The 24,311-nt window shown below is 37.5% G+C and overlaps 1 protein-coding gene and 1 pseudogene across 2 annotated transcripts in view; both read left to right on the top strand.

The window, feature by feature from the left end:
• WDR72 (WD repeat domain 72) overlaps positions 1-24,311 on the top strand; it is a 203,859-nt gene that overhangs the window by 162,495 nt on the left and 17,053 nt on the right. The window lies entirely within an intron of this gene.
• On the top strand, positions 64-183 carry LOC118992677 (uncharacterized; annotated as a pseudogene).

Here is a 24,311-nt window from a genome sequence, read left to right as displayed (position 1 = left end):
TCTGCCTGCCTGAGATTCTAACTCACCAAGAAACTGAATTTAATTAAAAAATTGTACACATTTATCGCTTCTCGACCTTTTGGCTAAGATCAAGTGTAGTATCTGTTCTTATCAGTTTAAAAAATTGTACACATTTTCAGTATGCAAATGGAGTAACTTAAATAGTAGAATGTCCCATTTTATTTGGAAGGCCAAAACTGTTTTATTAAGAAACTTTAATACTGAAACTGGTTTCTTGCTTTAATATTAAAAATAACCCTATCACACAAATGAAATCAAAAGGCAAGTGCCATTTACTGCTGTAAATCAGAATAAGCCAGCCTCCCTCATTGGTTTGACTGGAAGAAAGAAGTTGCACATATAATCAAAAAGTCATCTACATGAGGTTTTGGAATGCATTACACAGTCCTCTCTTACTCGGCAACCTAGTTTGTGGACTTTAACTTTCTTGAATTTATAAATTAGGAAATCAATTCAACATTGCATTAAACAAACTTTAATGGAATGTTGAATTGCTAAATCATCATTTTGAGGGGTAATCAAATAATCCTTGTTCCTCCTTCTCTCCATCCCTAAGCTATTTCTCTAAAATCAATGACAGAGGGTAGCATGTATGGAATAATATTCAGTTGTCTAATGAAATTTGATATGTAGAATCTACTTTATAATTTTCAGAATTTGTTTTTGGTTTATCTCTCTCTCTCTTTCTTTTTTTCCTTTCTTTCTAGTAGGAGGGCTACCTTGTGTTACATTTCTAGTCTGGTTTGGCTCAAGCAGTTAGTGTCTGCTGGAACAGTTCCAAAAAACTGCTGGGTGATAGATAGGAAGCAGTAATCTGGAACTAATACGCCGTGGATAATGTTTAAAATGAGGATAATTAAGGATATACTGTTATAATTTTTTGTAATCAAGATTCAATAAAACATTTACAGTTTATAAATTCCTATTATGAAAGGAGCAATAGATTCCAGGTTACGTTTATGATACAAGTAGAGCTTTGTCAATCAGTGTCTATGGGAAGACAACAGGCTGGGCTTTTGCCCCGAGCTCTCCCCACTATGCCATAGTTCTACCATCACCACTATTTCATTACAACAGGCAAGTCATTCCTACCCACTCTTCCACATAACCTAAATATAGTAGGAAGGCACTGGAAGCACTTGCTTCCTTCAGGTTCAGATACCAGGATTGTCTGTTTTGTTCAAACTCTTCTCAGCAAACATAATAAACTGCTCCCTCTAATGCTTTCTAGTGACACCATTATGGCTCAGCTCATTTGTTTTTATGACCCACAGAGAAAACAGCAGGATCTCAAGGAAGAAATCATCTGCTGCCTCACTCTCCTCTGGCCCCGGTCTGCCCGGAGGCCTTTGTCATTATAGAGGAAGTCCATGGGACTGGGCCCTACTGAGTAGGAGGCCCATCAGTGAGTGGTGGCTCCAGTGCTAATATACTGAGGAGTCTCACTCTGGGTCTGGGCTAAGCTGGAACGGTTGCCATGACAGATTAGTGTTCTTTAGCAAAGGCCAAAGATGGGAGCCTCAGAAGGGAAGACTTGGGGAATACACTTGAAAAATTGGTGGGTGCTAAAATAGGAGATAGAGCTGGTGTGCCTGAAGAAATATACCTTTGTATATGTGTGAGACAGTGCGGTAGTTGGATGAAAACTAAGTTTGAATCTCAAAACCACTTCTATGTGTCTCGCCTTGGTTAGTGTCCTCGAGCTTTAGTTTCTTTATCTATACATTTATAATGATAACACAAAAAATAATATATATAAAGGGTTTTGAATTGTAATATTGTATAAATATTAGATACTAATAATTTATCTCAGGGCTAATAAGAAGCTTGAAAATTATCTAGTAGCATCCTCTTTATTAAAAGGTAAAGAAACTAATTTCATGATAGTCAATGGCCACTTTCTCAAGTTCATGGGGCTGGATATCTCTTGACCTCAGCTCCAATCCCATTATTCGGGATCACAAAGGTGCCATATGAGGTTCCACTTCTTCATTCCTAGCTTGCAGCATACATTGCTGGTTGATCAAGGTGCTGTTTCTTGCTAGGTCCAGATACAGCATTAGAAATCTTCCAGACATATCCTTTTAAGCTGTTGCTATTCTGTTTTTGACTGTGACATGTGAGATGAAATTTTTAGCCATCTTAATGTCTAAGCAACCCAGAAGCTCACCCAAAATAAGTTTACATATAGTGCTTCTTACTTCCAGTGCCCTTTTTATCATATTAAAGGCAGAGGGAACTCGTTTCTCCAAGATTGTCTGCCATTTCAGGACAATTTAATAAATGCTGGGCACAACACGGCTCTTTCCACTTAGAAAAGAGAAAGAAGTTCCCAACCTTAGAAAATTAAGTGTAATGACATTATAATTGTTCGTTTTGTTCTGATTGCTGTGGCCCTGATTCTCGGCATCTAAGTTCTCTGGGTGGCCTAATATTTTAAGAACTAATAAAGCAAATTACTTTTAAAAGTGCAGTTTCTTATTGTGACTGAGATAACCTTGACAATATCCATTGTTTAATTGTTGAAGTCAGATTTCTACTGTCAATAACCTTTACTTCCTCTTTTCTTTTTCACCTATTCTGAGTGAAGCTCTTTCATGCTTGCCCTATTAACCTGAATTCTTCACTCAGGTTATTGCAGGTGTGTGTGCAATGTGTGTGTGTGTGTGTAGTATGGCATGGGTGAGTAACTTTTTTACATGGACTCAGCATGATTTATACCAATTATTTACATTTTTATAAAGATGAGATTTATGATATGTTTTGAACCAGGTATTATAGAATGCTTCTAAAAGCATTCTATATTTTTTGTCTGATTTTAGATGGCTTGATTGGCCTGCTGTGGTGAATTGAATCCAGTCAAGATATTGCATTTTAAATCATCGGAAAGGATTCTCCATGATTTCCCAATGCAATTATATTTATTCTTTGAACTTTTATCAGTCCAGGCAGTTTACTAGGCTGGGTTCACCAGATAATTGCCAGCTTGGTGCCAAGTCAGCTTGCTTCACACGGGTGATTTGGGTGATATAGGTGACAGGTGATAAGTCAGTTCCATCCATCCATGTACAGGCACACTGTCGAATGTCACCCTGCTGATTTCCAGACCCTACGAGAAGCAGTGCTTCTTGAAACACTTAAGTGAATTCTGTGAACTCATAGATTAGAGAAAAAAGTGACTTCTTTGCAACACAATGAAAACTAAAATGAAGGAGGGAAGATGAATCCTTAGTTCTAAAAATAATACTCTACAGATTTTTTAATGCTGAAAAGTTTAAGTGGTTTTATCATCATAACCCATATCCTCACATTAATGTTAATTTATTCAATCTCATTATTCAACTGCTTTTAAATGTTTTCTCCAAGAAGATGGGTATTATATTGGCCCCGTTTATATATTTGCCTCCTTATTATATCTCTATTAAACATTTATTGTGGAAAGTAAAGTATTATTATTTGTTTCTTCCATAGAGAAATGATGCAATACATTCCCACCCAAATATTTATCTTTAATGAAAAGGTATTTAAAAATTTGGTGTGTTTTGATTTTAAAATAGTGTACCATAGTAGAAAGAATAATAGAATAATAATTCAGAAATACGAGTTCAAGCCTGAGTTCATTTTGCTATTTTTTAAAGAAAATCACCTTATTTCCTCTGTTTTTCTGAATTTTACAAAATTAAAATATGTAATAAGCCTTTCTTCTGAAGGGGTGCTATAAGACTTTTTAGGTAATGGATATAAACCCCCTGTCTTCTTTGCAAAGTAATGCTGATCATGGAGGGATGGAAAACATTTTATTGTTTTTGTTGTTAATTGTAAAACAAGGATCCAACAAATAATTAAATAAGTGGTCTGGTTATAAAACAAATAAACCAAACCTCATCTTAATTTACTTACAATATGGGTGATAGGGTAGAAGAGTGAGGAAATGAAATATTAGGTGGCTTATTGTTATACTAACAGGGATTCCACAACTGCAGAGAATACCACAAATAAGAAATATATTTATTAGAACATGAAGGAGAGGAGGAATAAAAACGGGAGAGGGAAATAAACCAAAAGAGAACAATTAATATACATCCAAAAAGAGAGAGGAAAATGTTATGAATGATAGCCTAAACTTGTGACATTTTAATATATTATAGCTGAAGACCTTTAACTATACTTTACCTTTTACTAATTATAGAAATAAATCAGGATATTACCTTTAAGCTCCTGATTGCCTTCATGAAATTAAGTCAAAGGCCAGGGGTGCCTCACCCCTGGTCTAGACTTTTAATGTGAAATTACTTTCACTGGTTTTCAAAATCTAGTAAATGAAGCTCTATTTAGTAGTTCAAAACGTATAAACAAAGCCATTTGGAACAGATTTGTCTTGCAGTTCTGCCAGATGAAAACAAACAATATTGTCATGTTAAACTGGTTTCATTTTGGTTTGTTTTCCAGTAAATGGATTGGACCATTCACCTCCCCTCCCTAACATCCCCACTCAAAATGGTTTGATGTACAACCTCAGATGAGCTTTATGGGAGAAAGAAGGAACTCCAGAAAAGAATAGACTCTATCCAAGGACATACCCTGTCATCTACTACTGGGTGGCCCAGGGTGTAAAAATACGTCATAAATGCAGAGAGACTGATGCATCTTCAGTGTATGTCTTCCTATGAGTACCTGCTTAAATAAGGAAAGAAGGCAAATCTAGTCAAAGGGGTTTAGAACCAGAGGTTCTGAGGCAGCAGGCTTTGTTTGTAAGAGACTTGCTGGTCTCTATGGTGCTCTTTCCATCTTGTTCTCTCTCTCTCTCTCTTTAGATAGATAGATAGATAGATAGATAGATAGATAGATAGATAGAAAATAGATATGGATAGAGATATCTATATACATATAGATATATGTCTATGTCTATATATAATAGTCAATATATCTACCTATAGCTATAGATAATAGATATATTATACAAGTGTATATATGTATATAATAACTATTTCTGTTTCTCTCCCCTACCTTCCAATCTCTGCCCAACTCTCTCTACTGTTCTCTCCTCTGAGTGTGTCTTCATTTCTTTTACCCTAAATGGTTTCTTCTAAGGGAAGAAAAGTTCAGAAACTGGTAGCAGAAGGTATCTAGGTTAACCCTATTATTCTTCACCTCTTCATCTCAGATCAGTCCTTTAGTAGCTCCGCATCCATTTTCTCTACTCCAAAATGAGGATACTCCTATCTGCCCCATATTCAGTGGTGTGGTGGAGTCAGCTAGCATCAGGCCAATCGTCACATATCTTCCCAACATCATTGGCAGCTTGAAGTTGGTTTAAGGTGGGAGTATCTGTACCACACATATCAGTAAATGGTACAACTTAAGGTTTCTTTAATTTTTTAGAGCAGATTGTTAAAAATTTATGAGTACACAACTGCATATGTTCCACATGAGGCTGAAATTAAAAGAAATGTAAAATGCTCTAATGGGTCAATGAAATGCTCCACAATACCCATCAGGTGTCATTTTATTCTCCTCAAATCTGTAAATTCACTTCCTTTCTTTTCCTGTATCACAGTTTAGCTGGTGCATGTCTATGTAGCAGTAATATTCCATATTATTCATTAGAATATAATCTCACCATAAATCTAGGTCAACCTTTTATTTGGAAAATTGGTTACTTTATAGAAAAGTTCTATATGTATAAGATAAAATGCTTTCACATAAGGCAAGGATGCTTATTAATACCCTGCACACCAAAAATGTTCAATATGTATTCATTCAGTTGAGTCAGGTTAAGTAAACTTGAAACAAATTGAACAACTACTAGCTTTGGCTGCCATTTTGCCTTTTTATTTTTCACAGATATGAGGAACTGTGATGAATGTGTGATGAGGTTTTTCTCCAAATCCACCACTGTTCATTTTTTCTTCAATTTACAATAAACTACAAACTATTGGTTCAAAAAACTCCCTACTCTCCTTATACTATTGCAGGGAGAGATAATGTTATTTTACTAAGTGACTCTTGCAATTCACACATTGGCAAGAGTTTAATATAAAGAGTGGAAAAGAATATCGTTTTCAGTTGAAAGCTGAAAGGAGATATAGCAAGATAAATGTAATTAGTTGAACTAGAATTTGGCCTGAGTCCTGACATTTTTTTAAATTTAATAGAATACCAAGTAAACACAAATTAAATATACTGTGCATGTTCTTAATAAAAGATGTCAAATGAGATATATTAAAGTATATTCATTAAAATGTTATAAACATTTACTAAGTTGACTTTGTAATAGCTGTTTTTCCCCAAAAGCAATAATGAAATTTTAAATGATTAAAATTATAAGAATGGAGAGTTCTTTGAAGCCGTATTTCTGGGGGGTTTTGTTGAAAAAGTTAAAAGATCTATATTAGATCACTGCGTCATACAAATAAACTTAAAAACTTTAGCTAATTACTGCATCAGAAATGATTATATAGCTTAACACTGTACATCTAAACATCTGCATATAAGGACTATATGCTGTAAAACAAAGGGCAAGCGTCACATCTTTAAAGATAAGTAGGCTCATTCCTACAACCAGAAAATTCTCATAAAATCGCCTTGCTGATAACATAAATGAAATAACCATAGTGAAAGGAGCTCTTATTTTTTTGCCGTAGCTAAAATAATAAAACGAATTAGAATTAGAAGATAAACCTTGGCCAATGCTGAGGTTCGCACTAAATTTTACAGCCAAGTGGAAGTATTAGGAAGCAGGGAAGGATCCTCCTTTAAAGAACAATAGAAATATCCCTACAGTATCTTTTTACACGACACAACAGCTTTAAAAAGCTGTCCTCTCTCGTGCTACATAACACTAAAATACTGCAGCACCTCCAACCTGGGCTGAGACAGCTCATTAGCTGAGCTGTCCATGAGTGTGTCTGCCATCAGCATCTGGTGAAAGGGGAAACACTGACCCTGCCAGATTTGGGTCACGAGGTCAACAGGTCTCATTTATTATTCAAAATTGCTTTCTGACCTTTTATCTGCTAGGTCAAAGGACGTTGTATTCTAGTTGGTTGAATTTTTTAATGATGAAGCAACTATCTTGCCAGATAATAAAATTACTTCTCCCTTCTCCTGGGCAACATGATTTTCTCCTTCCCTACCTAACCATTTACTATTCTGAATCATCTGCTGCAGGAAGGTCTTCAAAAGAATGTCCTTAATTTTAATTTTTCTTTTTTTAAAATAAGATTTCTAGAGATTTACATGATATCGACTCTTGACTATTTTGGGGGGTTGTGATCTGAACCTTCCAGCACACATTAGGCATCCGACTGCTTCCTGGAGGGCTTCTGCGCTTGGCAGGAACTAGGGCTGCCCGTGCGGACTCTCCCTGAACGTGGTGGTCATAGATTTCCAAAGCAAAGCAGGGTACAGCCAAACGCCATCAGATATGTACTAGTTCATATTTGCTTTGGGAAGAGAAATAAGTGAGAGATAAATGCCTTAATGTATCACCCAATACAATATATCTGGGAGCGTTTTTCTATACAGGTTTTTCATCTAGGAAAGGGTTTTCTAAACCACTTTGTTATTTTCAGTGTCTCATTTCATAAAACTTAAGGAAAGGGAAGCAGTTAAAACCCACTCCAGTAGAGATTTGAAAATATTTTGACATCTTGTCCATCCAAAAATTAGCTATAAACATTTAACAAGCAATGTGCAGAAAACAGACTTTTTCAATAGTAGATTCGGTAGCTGTGCAAATAGGCAATGTTCCAAAAGAATAATTTTATCTTTTGTGAACATAAAAGTCAAAGGTCACATTGGCCCTGCCCTTGAAGCAGACATCTGAGATACGACCATGTGCTTTGTGACACTGTGTATGATGAATAACTCTGACAAGCTAGTAAACAAATAGTGGAGAATATTTAGCATTCATGATCCCAGTGAGGCATTAATATACTATACAATTGAAGTTACAATGCTAATCCTAAATGTACAGCTTTGTCACCAATATAAAATTAACTAATACTGACTCTGTGTCTTTGTGTATTTATACACACAGGCACACACACAAAAACACACAAAGGCAAAGAGAGATGTAGAAAAATTTACTTGGGGATAGCCTGAAAATATCAGGTGATACTTACAGGGCATTCCAAACAACCACACTGTGTCCTTTCTGTGAATTTGCTCAGCAGCAGATGGCCGAATGGCCACTTCACTGCCTTCCTCACCTTCATCTCACAGGACCATGACACTAAATGGAGACCAACTATCAGAGAGGATCAGAAGCTTCCTGACCAGGAAACAGCGTTTGAATGTGGGTGAGTGAGTGAATGAGAGCATATGTGTGTGTGTGTGTGTGTGTGTGTGTGTGTGTGAGAGAGAGAGAGAGAGAGAGAGAGAGAGAAAGAGAGAGGGAGAAAAAGTGAGTCTATCTATTCTGTCTTCTTCTGCATCAGAATTCTCACCCTACATCTATTTTACCACCCCTCATTAATAGCTTTTTTTAGCAGAATCCTTGTCAAGAAAGTTTCTACCTCTAGTTCTCTGCTTTCCTTGCCCAGACTATTTAATGGTTGAATCTTAATTGTTTTATATGGTGACTCTATGATTCATAGATGGGTTTGTATATAGAATTAACACTATGTGTTTGCACAGGGAAGCAAATTTAAGTTAATAAATGTGTCCAGTTATACCCTGGGGAGAGGTGATAAGACTTTTCCATTTACTCATCTCCTTATTGTGTACACAGTTGCTTCAAGGCACTTTCTCCAGAGAAGGTACTAGAAGGAGGAAGGTGGAGAGTAGGCTTGATTAATTTTTCCTTTTAAGCCAGTTTTTACACAACAGTAAAAATGTTTTTTTTTAATGTAAGTCTAATCATGCCATTCCCTGCATAAATTATTTCAATGCCTTCTCATTGCAATTAGGATATAATACAAACCCTTAATGAGTTCGATTAGGCTTGCACTTTGGTCCCTCTACCTCCCCAGCTTCAGTGCCTTGCCAGCTCTTACCCTCTGTCTGCGCTCCATTCACACTGGCCTCACAGCAGCCCCCAGAGTGGACTGAGCTCAGGACTTTCTCAGATGTTTGCAAGGCACCCATTCATCCTGTGATTTTCCCATCACATAATCTTCACCTGATCTACCCATTATCAGGCCTCACTTTAAAGTTTGCTTCCTTAGAGAGGCCTGACCTCCGAGCTTTGTTATGTTCACTCACTATTCATTCTCATAGCACCCCGCGATTTTCTTTCAGATCATTGATTTTCATGTGTGATTAGTCATTATTTATACTTTTTAAATGTATATGTACTTATCGTATGTCTCCTACTAAGATATAGTCTTTATAGGTAATAGAGATTATGTATGTTTCATTTGCCATTCCATCACCAAGAACTGAATTCCAGAACTTATAGTAGATGCTCAACAAATGTTCCTTAAGTTAATGGTCCTTTAATGCTTTCTTTTCCTTCTTCTTGATTTATCGCACTTCTAGAATGGAGTCTTGGTTTCTGATAAGATGGTGTGTGTATAGAATCTCTATCCATTTTCCTCCACATTCGTATGGAGGAAGTCAAAGCACGTTCTTTTCTCTACAGTACCAGGGTGGTGGTTAGAGGGGCTTTGAAGAAGAAAGTAAGTTGTATGTTTGATTTAATGCTTAATAAATACAGATAGGAGGAGACTGTTATGTTATAATCCTAGGTTCGGAGGCTCTGGTGAGCTCTCAGTTAGTATCACCACCATCACTGTGCTATGGAAGCTTGGCTCAGCGGCTGAGGAGTCAACCAGAAATGGTCAAGACCAGGAGTTTGCAAACTTCAGTCTGTGGGCCAAACCCAACCTGCTATTTGTTTTTGAAAACAAAGTTAATTGGAACACAACCATCCCTGATTAGTTTTTGTATTTTTTTGTTGCTGCTTTCATATTACAACTGCAGAGTTGTATAGTTACACAATAGGAACTATATGGCCTACAAGTCTAAAATATTTACTCTCTGGCTTTCTCAGAAAAAGTTTGCTGATCCTGGTCAAGACCCTTACGAGGGGGAAGCAACTGTAAAACATAGATTACATCTCTTACATGCCTACTTCCTCAACACTTACCGCAGTACTTGCCACTAAACAGTGTTTGATGAACGATTGCATTTAATTAAATTTAGGTTTTTCTGGTTTAATTGCAATTCTGATTTATAGAGCTTCTATTACTAACTAAGGAGGACACCAGCAATTCTCCCAGGAAGGTAACTATGTATCTTCATGAATGAAAATTACTTGCATGAATGAAAAGGAAAGCAAATTATGGCAAACGGGACAGTTAACGCCAGGAAATCCTAGGGCCTGAATCTGGGACCTAGGGATTTGGCAATATATTAAGGAGTTGGGCACAGAATCTGGTTTATAGATCATGATTCAGGCTTGAGTGTGTTCAGTAGAAACAAGCTCATTCCAGGATCAGGAGCTCTGTGGCTACATGTTGTAGGCATTGAAAAGGGGGGACACTGCCCAATGGTCAAGAACATCAGATCCTGAAAGGAGGGGATTTTGAAATCTATCGTAACAACTGACTCTTCACTTTCAAGGAATTTATATCTAGATCAAGAAAAACAATATACAAGTAGGAGACATTTTGGCAATAAAATATGAACTATAATGAGCTGTGGAAACTTTGGCAAAGGCTAAGTATAAGTATTATGTAAGGTCAGGAAGTGGAGAGGTACATGGACTCCAGCTGCTTAGAAAAAGGTGTTAATTGGTACCTTTCCTTTTCTCAATGTTTTTGTGGAGCAGGGAAAAGATTGAAGAAGGAACATTAATTACACTCTTGCTATATATGCCTGGTACTACGATAGGTGCTGTAAACAGCCTACCTAATTTAATCACCGTGGAATTGCTAAGGTCAATAGTTCCCAGTGCCGGCCACTATTTGGAATCTCCTGAGCTTTACACCCTACTCCCTCCATCTGATTCAACTTGCTGTGAGTTGGGCCAATCATAGGTATGTCCATAAACTGTTCCAGGTGATTCCAGCGTACAGTAGGTTTGCAGCCTGTGTTTATGGTGATTTTCTCACCATTGCTTCTGTGGAAATACCAATATTTGCCATTGAGGAGAGGGAGAAGTTGGGAGAAGAAGAGTATGTCTAGACCCCAAATCAGAGTTCAAGTAGCCTTGATAGGGTGGTTAGAACTCTGTCATTCAGGTATTAGATTACAGAAAAAGATCTTCCCATGAGCTCTCTTAACTTCAGTCACTAACTGCTCCTAACTCAGTGTCATTTATGGTAAAATAGAAATGCAGATAACGCGATCCTTTAAATATTTCTAGGTGAAAAAAACAAATTGCAAACCAGTCTTTTAAGTGGTCTCTGCCTTCATATCTCTTCACACATATATACAAAGCTACACAAGCACTTAAAAATATCTCAAAGCTAGAGTGGAGAATTAGTCTGTGGTTGCCATATTCAAGTAGGCTTGTTAAAATACATTTCTGGGCCCACACCCAGAGCTGTTGATTCAGTAAGTCTGGGGTCAGGCCTGAGGTTGGCATGCCTAGCGAGTTCCTAGGTGATGCTAATGCTGCTGGTCCAGAGACCACACTTTGAGGACCAGTGATGTGGTGCCTAAGAAGTCCTTGGGAACAGTGAAGATTTGAGTGGATTTGCTTCCTCATCTCATCTTTTCCCACTGACCACCTGGAACACCTGCTTGTCCTGAGGTCTCCTGATTTCCAACTGGGCCACGGAACAGGAGCAGACACTTCCCACCCTGTAAGACAGGTGGGCTATGACATTCCCCACCTTTGTAGTTTACATCACTAGGAGGACAAGTCTAACATGTTAATTACTGAAAGTTCATTCCTTTGGTTAAGACAGGCTTCTCCATTCTTAGTCAGTCTATGGCCCCTGTATCTTAATAAACTAATAATAATAACAACAACAACAAAAACAATAATAATAATAAACTTTTCAAATGAGCTTGTTTTTGAAACCAGTGCCCTTTTGACCACACTAGTGTTGATTATGTGTGAGGATATGTTACTTTAACTACCGTAAGTTTTCATTTCCTCCTTGATAAATGGAAATGTGTGGACCTACCTGGCAGGGTTGTTTTAAGGATTAAAGGACATAATGCATATAAAGAAAGTGTCTGTTCATGGGTCAACAACCAAACTATCTAAAAATTGACTGAATAATTTTTAAACAGAGTCTATCTGCTACATCCTAGTTCTGTCGAGAAACGAGATGACCTAACACCCCCTGGCCGCGGCCCCCGAAAGCACTCTACAGCCCCCAGGACGACCTTCATCACATGTGCATGAATGCAATTCCTGTTCAATGCCTCCTCCCTGTTAAACTATAAGATCCATCAAGGCATCAACCATGCCTGCCTAAATGCTGATTGAAATAGAAATCCCTAAGAATAAATAACGCACTGTTGCTCATACTTCATTGCCACAGACTTTTCTTTATGCTCAGGGCACAGCTGTGGGTTCTCTTTCTTCTCTAAGTTACTCCAGCTTCTTTCAAGGGTTTCTTGCCTCTCAGTCCCTGCTCTGTGTGAGTGAAGGAGATACTCGCAAAAATGTAATCACTATTTGCATTGCTGACTATGTTAATCTCTCTCTGTTGACTTTGAATTCTAAAAATGTCTTCCGTAACCACTTATGACCAAGTCACTTCCAGCAAATGGCTCTTCCATTTTTCAGTGGCCAGAACTTTTTTTAACCTGATATTCACTTATAAATTCGCAAATAATGTGAAATGTTTTTACAATCAATCTAGGCATTGTTTTCCCCCAAAGCACGTTTGTGACAGGGTCAGAAAACCAGTAGCATTCACTACTAATACTTCCCTCAGAGCTTACTTTTTCACCTCATCCCAATTCCCATTGCCTTTATAAATTAGTAAATGGTATTTATCAAAGATTAATATCTTGCTTTCTTTTTTTGGTGACTAACTCTCTCTTCTCAAAATTGCTTTCTTTGAAGTCAGTCAAAATTCTGCACATGGTCTGGGGGCACAACAGGAATCTCAAGCCCAGTGTGAGATGAAAACTAACCACGTTGCATCTTAGAGTTCAATTTCTCCTACCAGGCCTGCTTTACAAGCATGTGGTGGCCCTGGCCATATCTCTTCTTTTTTGGGAAGTCTTACCTATGATAGACACTATACCATAGGTACATTTAGAAGGAGTTCAGAAATATGGAACAATGCCAACATACACTATTTTATTTAAGGAAAGGAAGATTTAGGGAGGAGGTGATCAGCATATAGTTCTAAACTACTACAGGGACTTGCACAGAGTTGATGAGTGCCCCAGGACCAATTTTATGCTTCTGATTTTTGATTGGATAAGATTGCTTCACGTTCAGAACAGACTTACACAGCAAACAAATCCAAGTGGTCAATTACAAAGGAGTCGTGCAGCTTATCATATCAACCGTGGGACCTCAGTGGCTTCTGTCCATTTTTGCTGCCCAACATTCATTGTTGCCAAGAAAGCACTTCATTTTCTTTTGTGCATTTCTGCAGGGAGAATAAATTCATTTGTCCTTCCACTTCAGATGCCATAGGCATGCCTGAAGCACCTACCACCAGATTAATTCCTCCCTCATTACCACAGTATGGCTAAGGGGTGGCAGGTGCCTGTAGCTCAATCAATCAATTAATTTTCTGAGGCTCACAACTGTATACTGAGTAAGGCAAGGGAAGAACAAGTAGATGACATGCATTCATTCCAGGCGTGGCGTTGAATAGGAACTAAGACAGTACTTTCTACAACGAGATTTTGGATGCTCCTGGTTCCAGTCTGCTCTGAAAGGCCTGGTTTTTCAGCCTGCCTGTTTACCCCTTGGTGAGCAGTCATCTTGAAAGGGGTCAATTTTTAGTGCCTAGAACCACCAAAACCTGAAGTACAGATATTACCACTGAAATACAAAGATTTTCAGTGAAATGCAGAGATTGGTGACCACTGCATCCTGTCCCTGACACCTTGAGCAGAACCTGGCACCCAGCCAGCACTCATTGTTTATGGGATTCATGATACAATAGTGTTGCCCTAGTCACTCTGCAAAGTCAGAGTGTGAGATATCCACGCAACTCACTTCTAACAAATATTTTCTAGGTGTTTTGATGAAACTTCCCACTCTGTTTAATTTTTGTTTAAAAACTTTATAATAAAAACATTTCTGTTTTCTCATGTGATAATGACAATTCTTAGGAGACTGAGTGTACTTTATTGAAATCCAGATCATGAATTCAGCTCTACAGCCATGCTCGTCCTGTCTAGGTAACTCTTTTATTTGACACCTGGGAACCTGTTTTTGGTTTTGTTTACATTGTTTTACTTTGTTTTCTAATAATATTAGGCCATAGGTCTAGATTCAGAGAGCTAAATAATTCAGTTAGCTGCTCCAAGTTTTTTCTTACAAGGGTAAGGTGTATCTTGCCAGTTGTTCAAACCCACTTTTGTTTCTTTTAGGAGTACTTTAGAATTTTCCTCATATAAGTCTCATCCATTTCTTATTATTTTTAAAATTTCCATAAATACAGCCTTATGTTTCATATGTTCTAATGGGTTTTGCTTTATGAAGACTACTGATTTAAATATTCCATACTATGTTACAAAGTTCTCTTTTTGCTCTATTTCTTTGCATAAATTCTTTGGACTTTCAAGATACATAATTGTGCCTCATGATAAAAATGCCTTATACTTTCATTTTCATTACCATGTCTCCAATTATAGTTGGGAATAGTAGGCATGCTGTTGTTTCTCTTACTTTGATGGGAAAGGCATTGGTGTTGCTGCTAAGTAGGATGTTGACTTGGGCTGAGTCGGTATGTATATCTCATCATGTGAAAAAATGTCCAACAACCCTGTTGTACTGTGTTTTTACATAAATGGGCATTAAATTTTGTCAAATGAGTTTCCCCGATTTTGCTATAGTAATTTTTCGTTTGCCCTTTTGAGCTCTACTGGTTTTTCCATAAAATTACATTCAGACTAGATTTTCAGATAAATTGTATAGATTTGAACACTGTCCTCTCATGACTTTTTAAAACTTTCCCCCTATTGATAGCTATTTTCCCCTTTTAAAAAATTTTTGTATATTTGTGAATTTTCCTTACTTCTTGAGTAGAGTTGCTAGGGGGCTTGTTGGTTTTATTGATTATTTTTTTAAAAAACAGCTTTTGGTGTTGTCTTTGTTCTTTTCTCACTATTTTCTATTAACTTATGCATATTAACTTTTTCTCTTGTTTTTTTGGTTTACTTTGTTTTTATTCTACCTTTTTGAGCAATCTGATATTTTTCTTTGAATATGTTAATAAAGTCTACTGACATTTATTGATAATGTTGCAAATGCACAAATACATGAAAAATGTATGTCTTCTTTCACCTTATGGTCTGTTTTATTTGATTTTTCTCAAAACCTCTGTCCTTTTCTCTGTCTTTGTGGGGAAAACAGGAGACTGTTTGGAAAAGGTTATTTTTTTGCTACAATGCTCACTTTTATGCTAATGTCTTTATGTAACACCTTTTTTTTATGCCATTGCTGATTTATTCTCAATTATGAGCAATATTGAAATAACTTTGCTAGTACCACTTTGGCTCCCTCTCTCCCAGCGTCTACTGTGAAATATTATTTAATCCCAGGTAACAGTTGTAACATAATCAGTGAGATTAACTGGCTTCCTACATGCTCTTCACATCCTTCCAATCCCTTCCAGGTTTTTCACGTTCTATCCCTGCATTGTCAGAGCACAGAGTCATGTCTCTACAGACACACACAGTCTTAGTCCTACAAATAAACGTATGCAGAGATTGGCAAAGTAGGTTTATGGTTGTGCATTTGTGAAACACCGAATTTATTCTTGTATTATTATTTATTATCATATTATTTATTTATATGATATAAACCTACTTTTGCCCACCCCTGCATTTAATGCTTACCTTTTGTCCTTATGCAGATGTTTCTCTAATTATGCTGGATGTCAAAAGTTCATTCTCTAGTAAACTCTTAGGAAAGGTTCATTGGAAACATTAAAGTTATTGCATGCTCATATCAGCTTGAAGCCTTTATAATTAAAGGTCAATTTTACCGAATAAAAAACCTTAGCTCAATTTTTTTTGTATATTTCTAAAATATGTTCCTCTTTCATTTTCTGGCGTGAGCTGTTGTCATCACAATTTCACGACACTCTGCCCTGACCGGTGTGGCTCCACTGGCTGGGCATCCTCCTGCAGAATGACAGGGCGCAGGTTGCATTCCCGGTCAGGGCACAAGCCTGGGTTGCCAGTTCCGTTCCTCGTGTGTACGAGAGGGAACTCCTCTCGCGTCGATATTTTCCTTCCTCTCTTTCTCCCTCCCTTTCCCTCTCTCTACAAAAATAAAAATAAAGTCTTAAAAGAAACTTACGGTAATTTGATTTTCTTTCCTTTGTGAGTAACTTGACTCACTTACTATTTCTATTTTGAAACTTTGTTCAAATTCATAACACTGTGATCATCGGTAGTTCACCTTAATGAGATTTCCTGAAGTGTGTGTTGTAAACGACCAAAAGCAAGGCACCACTTAATACCTAAGGTACTTGTTGAGATCTTGCCAATCACCAAGTCTCTGATCCAGTTCAGCTGCTGTTACAAAGGCATCAACCATGTAGTGATCTGATCAATTTCTTGATCTATTGTACATATATAGGGGCAGGGGAAACAGCAGTAAAAACTATCCGGATCAGACTAGATTTGTTTTTAGTTACTGCCAGAGTTGGATACACAACAATCTTCACTTATGATTTATGTTTAGGAAACATAATATTGAACTGAAGTAAATAAAGAGGATTTTCAACTTTGTGCTTAATTAAGATGGATGTAAGCATGCTTTATTCATGGTTTAACTTGATGTTTAGGGGAAAGGTTGTATTGTTATTCTTTGACATGGTGCTATCTATCCTAGAAATGAGAGAGAAGGGGAATGTCAGTGACAAGTAAGCCGCTATTTCTGTGTCTAGTTTTGGACTCCATCCAATGACGACCCTCATAAATGTTTTGGCCTTTGATGGGGCTGAGCTGGATCTAGACTTTTGATTTCAACACTGGCACATTATACGTGCATGGAAACCAGTAAGATTGGCAATCAAGAATCACGCACAAATGATGGTGCTCGGTTTTCTTGCATTATCAAAAACCAGTAAACATTATTTCTTTCTATATTCTGTGTGCTTGACAGGAAAAGGGAGAAATACAGATGACTTTGTGCAGGATTTTCTTTGGTTATAGAGATTATCAAATGAATACAAACCCACATGCCTCCTTAAACTGTTTTTGAATGGGCACTACCTTTATCTTCTAAATTTCTATCATTTTAAGTGAAATTTAATATTATATAACTATCTGAGATAGGCATTTAATTCTGAGGTCAGAGAAATTTTCAATATTACTATGTGGCTAGTAAAAAGAGCCTTGATCTGAAGGCTGGACATCCTGCCATTTACATACATTTCTAAGCAAAGACATATCCACAAAAATAATAATATTGACTTTATTTAGGCTTTCTGCTGTCTAGCCACAAGTCTAAGTACTATTATGTTTTAACTCATTTAATTGTACACACAATCCTATGCATCTGGTAAAATGATTTCTATTAATCATTATTATTTTATAGATGCAGAAACTGGGACACAAAAATAATAAGTAATCTGAGAACTACTGGGTTTGTGGGTGAGCCAGAGTTTTGTCTGAATTGGCTATTCAGTGGGGGTAGATTTCCATAACAATAAGCTACTTGTCTCTCAGTCGTTGTGAAAGCTCTTTTTTTCAGTCTCCGTGAAAGAGTGAAGAGTGATTTTAAACAGTTTGTTAAAGGAAACACTTATAAGAAACTAGCCAATTACAAAAGAAAGGCGATGTATGTAATTCTTTCAACATCTAATCATACTGTATCTTTCAATTAAATCATCACCTTTAGAAGTAGAATCTGTGTATTGCCAAGTGCAGTCCTTGCCAAATATCCAGACACAATCATGGGCTTTAAGGATTACAAGTCACATAATACAGGATAATGACCTAAAATTAAGCACCAATACGAAAAGCTGGGACTGCCATGCTCTGTATAAATCAGTGATCTATTAGATTTAATGTGAGATTAAGGTGCTGTGTAACCTGCAATTATACTGTTTTTCATTAAGAAAAAATGTGATGGTGGAGTTCAGCAAAACTCGTCCTCCTACTTACCCCTGTTTAATTGGATTGGGGGCTGCTTAACCGTCTTTGAGTTGGAGCTTATAAGAAGATGATCCCAGCTGTTTTTCAAAGCGTAAGGCAGCAGGCAGACAACACGATCTTGTCAAGGCTCATGCAAAAGCCTTAATCCTGCTTTTCCCCCATCAACCAGCTACTGCAGCCCAACGTTTAACCTTCTAAGTACTAAATGTGCTCTGTCACTGCTTTGGTAGATTTGCCACTGAATTGTTATTGTGTAAGTCTGCTAGTTTCACTGTCATTAAAAGATTGTCTCAATTCCTCCTGCCTTTGGATACTGACCATATTATCATTAGAATTCTCAGTGTTTTATGCCCTAATTTTAAAATAGTGAGTGGTTTGCCACACTTCTAAAATGCCAAATAGAGGAGAGCGACTTGGTTGTTTGTGCACTCGTCCACCCATTTATGCATCCGACCCAAATTCTGAGCAATATTGCGTGTTTCCCAAGCTCTATGAGAGAGACAGGAGACCGAGCATCAGGAACGTAACCAACTAGCCCCACAAGCACGTCGTCTTAGCCGGCTTTTTGGACTTTGTTGATGAAAGTAAATAAAATACTTGGGAGTTCACTTTCACGTACGCTTTCTAACTACATTTGCCTCGTCAAAATACCCAGCATCTTAACCTTAGAACTATCCGTTGCAGTTTTACCTAGATCAGCAATATCATTGCATTTAGAAAGTCAAGGTTAAATGGTCAAATTAGCTTTCCCTGCAGCTGCACATGCTCCTGGGATGGTGATGTGCTTTCTTTTCTCTCGTCCTTTGGAGGGTTGGTAGTAGAGGAAAGGGGGAGTGGCTCCCTGACTCGTCCCAATGGCAGTGAGCAGTCTGCAGAAAAGCAGACACGGTGAATGCTCAGCTGCTCTGACCAGTCAAGCAAGTTACCAAGTCCCAGCTGTGCCTCTTGATGTTTTCTGATTGCACCTACTCCTCAATCTGTGAACTGTTTTCTGGACTTAGATTCATCAAGCACTGCTGCTTCAAAAACGCATGCAGACAGGCATCCTAGGATATGCCATTATAAACTGCTGCCAGGGGATCTTCTAGGAGATAAATGGAATCTGTGTGAAGTAAATTAGTGTGAACCAGTTAATCTGAGTGTCAGCCTTGAGCCACTTCCATGGATAACTAGCTGGCTGACTGGAGGCCAGGGTCTTATGCCATATGTGGACTGGAATCTCTGAGATTCTATCCTACAGAACAGGGGGAATGTGGGGGCTGTTTATTCTAGGAAGAGTGCCAATCTGATCTGTGTTTCAGATTTGTCAATGAAATGGAAAGCATTGTTGTTTATTACCTCCTCACTCTGGGTGTACTGAGTGGCTCTAAGTTGGACAACTTCTTTCCTGGGGAAAAATATGAGAGAAATGCCCTGGAAAGAACTGCTTCCTCTTGTATAAGCTGCCATTTTTAATATGCCAGGTGCTCTGTGCTTGGTCTGAGCCTCCTAAGATCTTTAGGGTTTTAAAACAAAATAATTACCATCATTTGGCAAAACAAGTTCAACCAAATATCTCTATTTGTACTTTTGAGGAATAAATCTGTGTGATTTTTAATTCATGATGGGATGGAGATTCTAAGCAAAGCCTGATGATCATGGTTACATGTAGATATCCAGCATGGAAAATAAATTTTGGCTATTAGAGGATGGGGCGGGAGAGGGGGAAGCCCCTCAACAGCATTAGAGTAAGAAAATGTTTTAAAATCACTTAACTGATTCATGGAGAGGACTTAGAGACAAAAAAAGCATATGAACCAGAATATGTGTAAAAAGGGTTATTTAATGATTAAATGGTAAGTGTAAATGGTTCTATTATGTAAAAATCTTGTTTCCATAATTCAGTATTCCCTTGGCGGACATAGTCTATTCTTACATTAAGATCACAAGAATTTCTCTATCTAGTTAAATTATGACAAATCATCTTTATTTCTTTTTTCCTTTATTACATCAGTAAAAAAAATTTTATCACCTTTCTGTAGAATGAAATATCAATGAGATGGTTAAACACAGAATAGAAATATATAAAATAGAATGAGGATAAATGTAGACCTTCTATTTGGGGGTAATTTATAAGAGCATTTCACCCCCATCTCCACAAAGACATTTTGCCTTTCATAAAAAGAAAAAATCTATCTTGGAATAAGAACTTGGGTGAAACAAAAATTGTTTATGCAACAAATAGGCGTGTTTTCTTTTTCTTGTCTGCTTTCCAAGGCTCATGCGTCAGTGAGGTAGGTTTTGCGTACTTTATGTGAGGGTACAACCATTACAGGGTCCGTGGAGACACATTTTATATACAAGATACATTTCAGTGTATAGTATGTCTATGGATGTTAGATGGCATGAATCATAGCAAAGATCAAACCAAATGCTTTAAAAATTGAGTGACCCTTTCCTTGAACTAATGAAACAAAAATGGGATGTCCTATGAGAACAAAATTTGTTTTATGCCTGTACATTGAGTCAGGGAAATAAAATCCCTAGGGCAAATTTAACTTTATGATTTATGAGGGGAAGGAAAAGAAAGTGAAAATCAGTGAATTTTCCCTTCTATTGTAGGGCATAGCTATAATATTTTACAGTGTATTTCTTATTTTAAAAAATTCTTTGAAGGAAGGAAAAGTGGGTGTTGTATAAATGATGATTTGACCTCACTGGCTAGCAGTTTTGCTCAACTTGGTTCACCCAATCTCTACATAATCTCATCCAGTACAGAGAAAGTGGACTTCCCTAGCCATCACTATCCTGTCCATAAGGAAGCTGTCCCATGAGCATGAGACCCATCGTGTTTATGGAACAAATATACTGTCTATGAATTTCCAGCTCTCTAAGACAAGCTGAGGATAACAGAAATTGACACATTCCATCAGGCCTATGATTCTTCCAGCTCAGTCTTCTGATTGTAGTACCAGAGGTTCCGTGTAGAGAAGTAAAATTGTGCTCATGACATCAACCTAAAATATCTTTCTTTCTTATTAATGTGGCCCAGTGAAATAGACACAACCACCAAAGAATGGGATAAGGAGAATAACACAGGTCAAATAAAGTGCTAAGAAACACAGAAAGAGAGGGAACAATTAATGTTAACTAGTAGACTAATGAAGACTTCAGGGAAAGGTGGCATTCGAGCTGGGTCTTAAATATGGAGGAGCATTTTGGCAAGCAGAGACTTGGAGACTGGGATAAGAGGATATATCAAGCTGGGGAATTTTCACCAAAACACTGATGTGGAAAATAAATAGCATCCTAGGGGACAACCGGCAATCTCATCCAACCACAGTTTATGATATCAGAGACTAAGATGGGGAGGAATAGGCCAGGGGCAGCATCCAATGAGAAACCTCTAGATATAAGTTGACACTATATCCCCAATGTCCCCCCGTTCCAGGGCACCAGAGCCCCTCATTGCTGAAGATAGGAGTAATTGTAGGTTTTTCTAAATAGAAGCTATATGTTTAAACCTTGGTTTTAGAGATATGATTTGTCTCAGTGTAAAGAATCACTGGAGAGAAAAACATATCTTATCAGGCTATTGAAATAGAGGAGTGAAGGGGTTGGAGGAAGTAAAGGTTAGAAAATGGCAGTCATAGGTATATGTAACTTCTGGGCAACTTTACAAATATCAGTCACATTCTTCTTTAAATTTATTTCCATACTGGAGTCTTGGTCTTCCTCATTTCTTCTTGGTATGTTCTGACACTATACAAGGCCTTCCCAGAGTGTATCCAGTCATGTACTATGAAAAATAGAGGCATTTACTGAAGAAGATACAAGCAACATTGTACACAGGACAATGATGCCTCAGTCCCCTTCAAAGTAAATATCTAGGGACCTTCCACAGCTCTCCCAATTGCCATCAACTGCCCCATCATATTTTCCTGAATCTCATCAAGAGTCTGAAATCTCTTTCCTTTCCAAGGTGATTTTAGTTTTGGGAAAAGCCAGAATTTGCAGGGTGCCAAATCTGGGCTAAAGGAGGGCTGAGTCACTTGGGTCATTTGGTTTGCCAAGAAACTGCATGAGATGTGATGCATAAGTGGGTGCGTTGTTGTGGTGAGGCTGCCAATCACCGGTCACCCGTACCTGCAACCTTCTGAATCATCTGAGTAGTTTCCATGGCAGAATGTTCAAGCTTAACACAAAATTTGATGCAGATTGTTTGTTGCTCTACTTGTTCAGTCGTTTTGAATGTAGTGGTTACACAGTGCACATGCTCACTCAACAGCATCTACCACCCCACTGACTAGTACAGTGAAATCGTCATTTTTCACTCACAAGCATTCCAGTCCTCTCTCCTTGGCTGCCAGCTTACACTGATGCTGTGCAAACCATTCTTGTTACATTAACAATGGCTGGACTTTTCTGGACAGACCTCCCCTCACTAAAGTGCCAGCCTTTTGTTAACCATTTGCCTACATTTTTACATCGGCTCATGTCACTGAGTCATAGCAAATGGTAGTTAAGGGCCATGTTCTTCTTACATATATTGTGAGTCATGTTTTTTTTTTAGTGTTTCCCAGGATTTGCTATACTAGAATGTGTATACAGCCTGTATACCCACTGATTCAGACTCCGATTTGTTTCTGTAGTTAATCTAATCAGGTTCTAACATTTCACATACCTTAGTGTCCTCTCAAATCCTACAGATTTTACCATGTATTCTTTGGGAAGATTTGTAAAAATTTTTTAAGAGGAGTATTTTACACTAATTTAGGACACTATTTTATACTGTCATATCTAAAAATATCTTTTTGTCTCCTGCCCTTTGTTTTCTATTTCTTAGTTCCCTGATTATGATATCTTTCTTGTACTAAACCTAGTTTTCTGAAAGTCGCATTAGATTATAGTTGCTTGTTTCCCTTTATCCACATATTTACTCTTTAAAACTTTGTTTTCTTTTTAAAATATATTTTATTGATTATGGTATTACAGCTGCCCCATTTTTTTCTCCCCTTTGTTCCCCTCCATCCTGCACCCCCTCATACCAGCATTTTCCCACCTTAGTTCATGTCCATAGGTCATACATATAAGTTCTTTGGCTTCTCCATTTTCCATACTATTTTTAATCTCCCCCCGTGTATTTTCTACCTACTATATATGCTTCTTATTTGGGGGTATGTTTTCCCCATGCTCTTCCCACCCTCTCCCCTCTGATAACCCTCCATGTGATCTCCATTTCTGTGGTTCTGTTTCTGTTCTGCTTGTTTGCTTTAGTTTTTTGTTTTAGGTTCAGTTGTTGATAGTTGTGAGTTTGTTGTCATTTTACTGCTCGTATTTTTATCTTCATTTTCTTGGATAAGTTTCTTAATATTTCATATAATAGGGCTTGGTGATGATGAAATCCTTTAACTTTACCTTATCTGGGTGGTACTTTATCTGCCCTACCATTCTAAATGAAAGCTTTGCTGGATAGAGTAATATTGGATGTATGTCCTTGCCTTTCATGACTTCGAATACTCCTTTCTTGCCTGCAAGGGTTTTTTTTGAGAAATCAGCTGTTAGTCTCATAGAAACTCCTTTAATAGGTAATTGTCTCCTTTTGTTTTGATGCTTTTAAGATTCTCTCCTTATCTTTAGTCTTGGGTAATGTAATTATGATGTGCCTTGGTGTGTGCTTCCTTGGGTCACAACTTCTTTGGGACTTTCTGAGCTTCCTAGACTTCCTGGAAGTCTATTTCCTTTGCCAGATTGGGGAAGTTCTCCTTCATTGTGTTTTCAAATAAGTTTTCAATTTCTTGCTCTTTCTCTTCTCCTTCTGGTACCCCTATGATTCAGATGTTGGAATGTTTAAACTTGTCCCAGAGTTTCCTAGCTTCTCCTCATGTTTTTGAATTCTTGTTTCTTCATTCTGTTCTGGTTGAATGTTTATTTCTTCCTTCTGCTTTAAATTGTTGATTTGAATCCTTGTTTCCTTCCCATCATAATTTGTTCCCTATAGATTTTTCTTTATTTCACTTTGCATAGCCTTTAGTTCTTTCTCTACTTTGTGACCATACTCAACCGTTTCTGTGAGCACCCTGATTACCAGTGTTTTGAAC

The sequence above is a fragment of the Sturnira hondurensis genome, unplaced genomic scaffold (genome assembly GCF_014824575.4).
Source record: "Sturnira hondurensis isolate 20B ecotype Veracruz unplaced genomic scaffold, ASM1482457v3 Scaffold0008196, whole genome shotgun sequence".
NCBI lineage: Eukaryota > Metazoa > Chordata > Mammalia > Chiroptera > Phyllostomidae > Sturnira > Sturnira hondurensis.
This window is presented reverse-complemented; position numbering and strand designations above follow the sequence as displayed.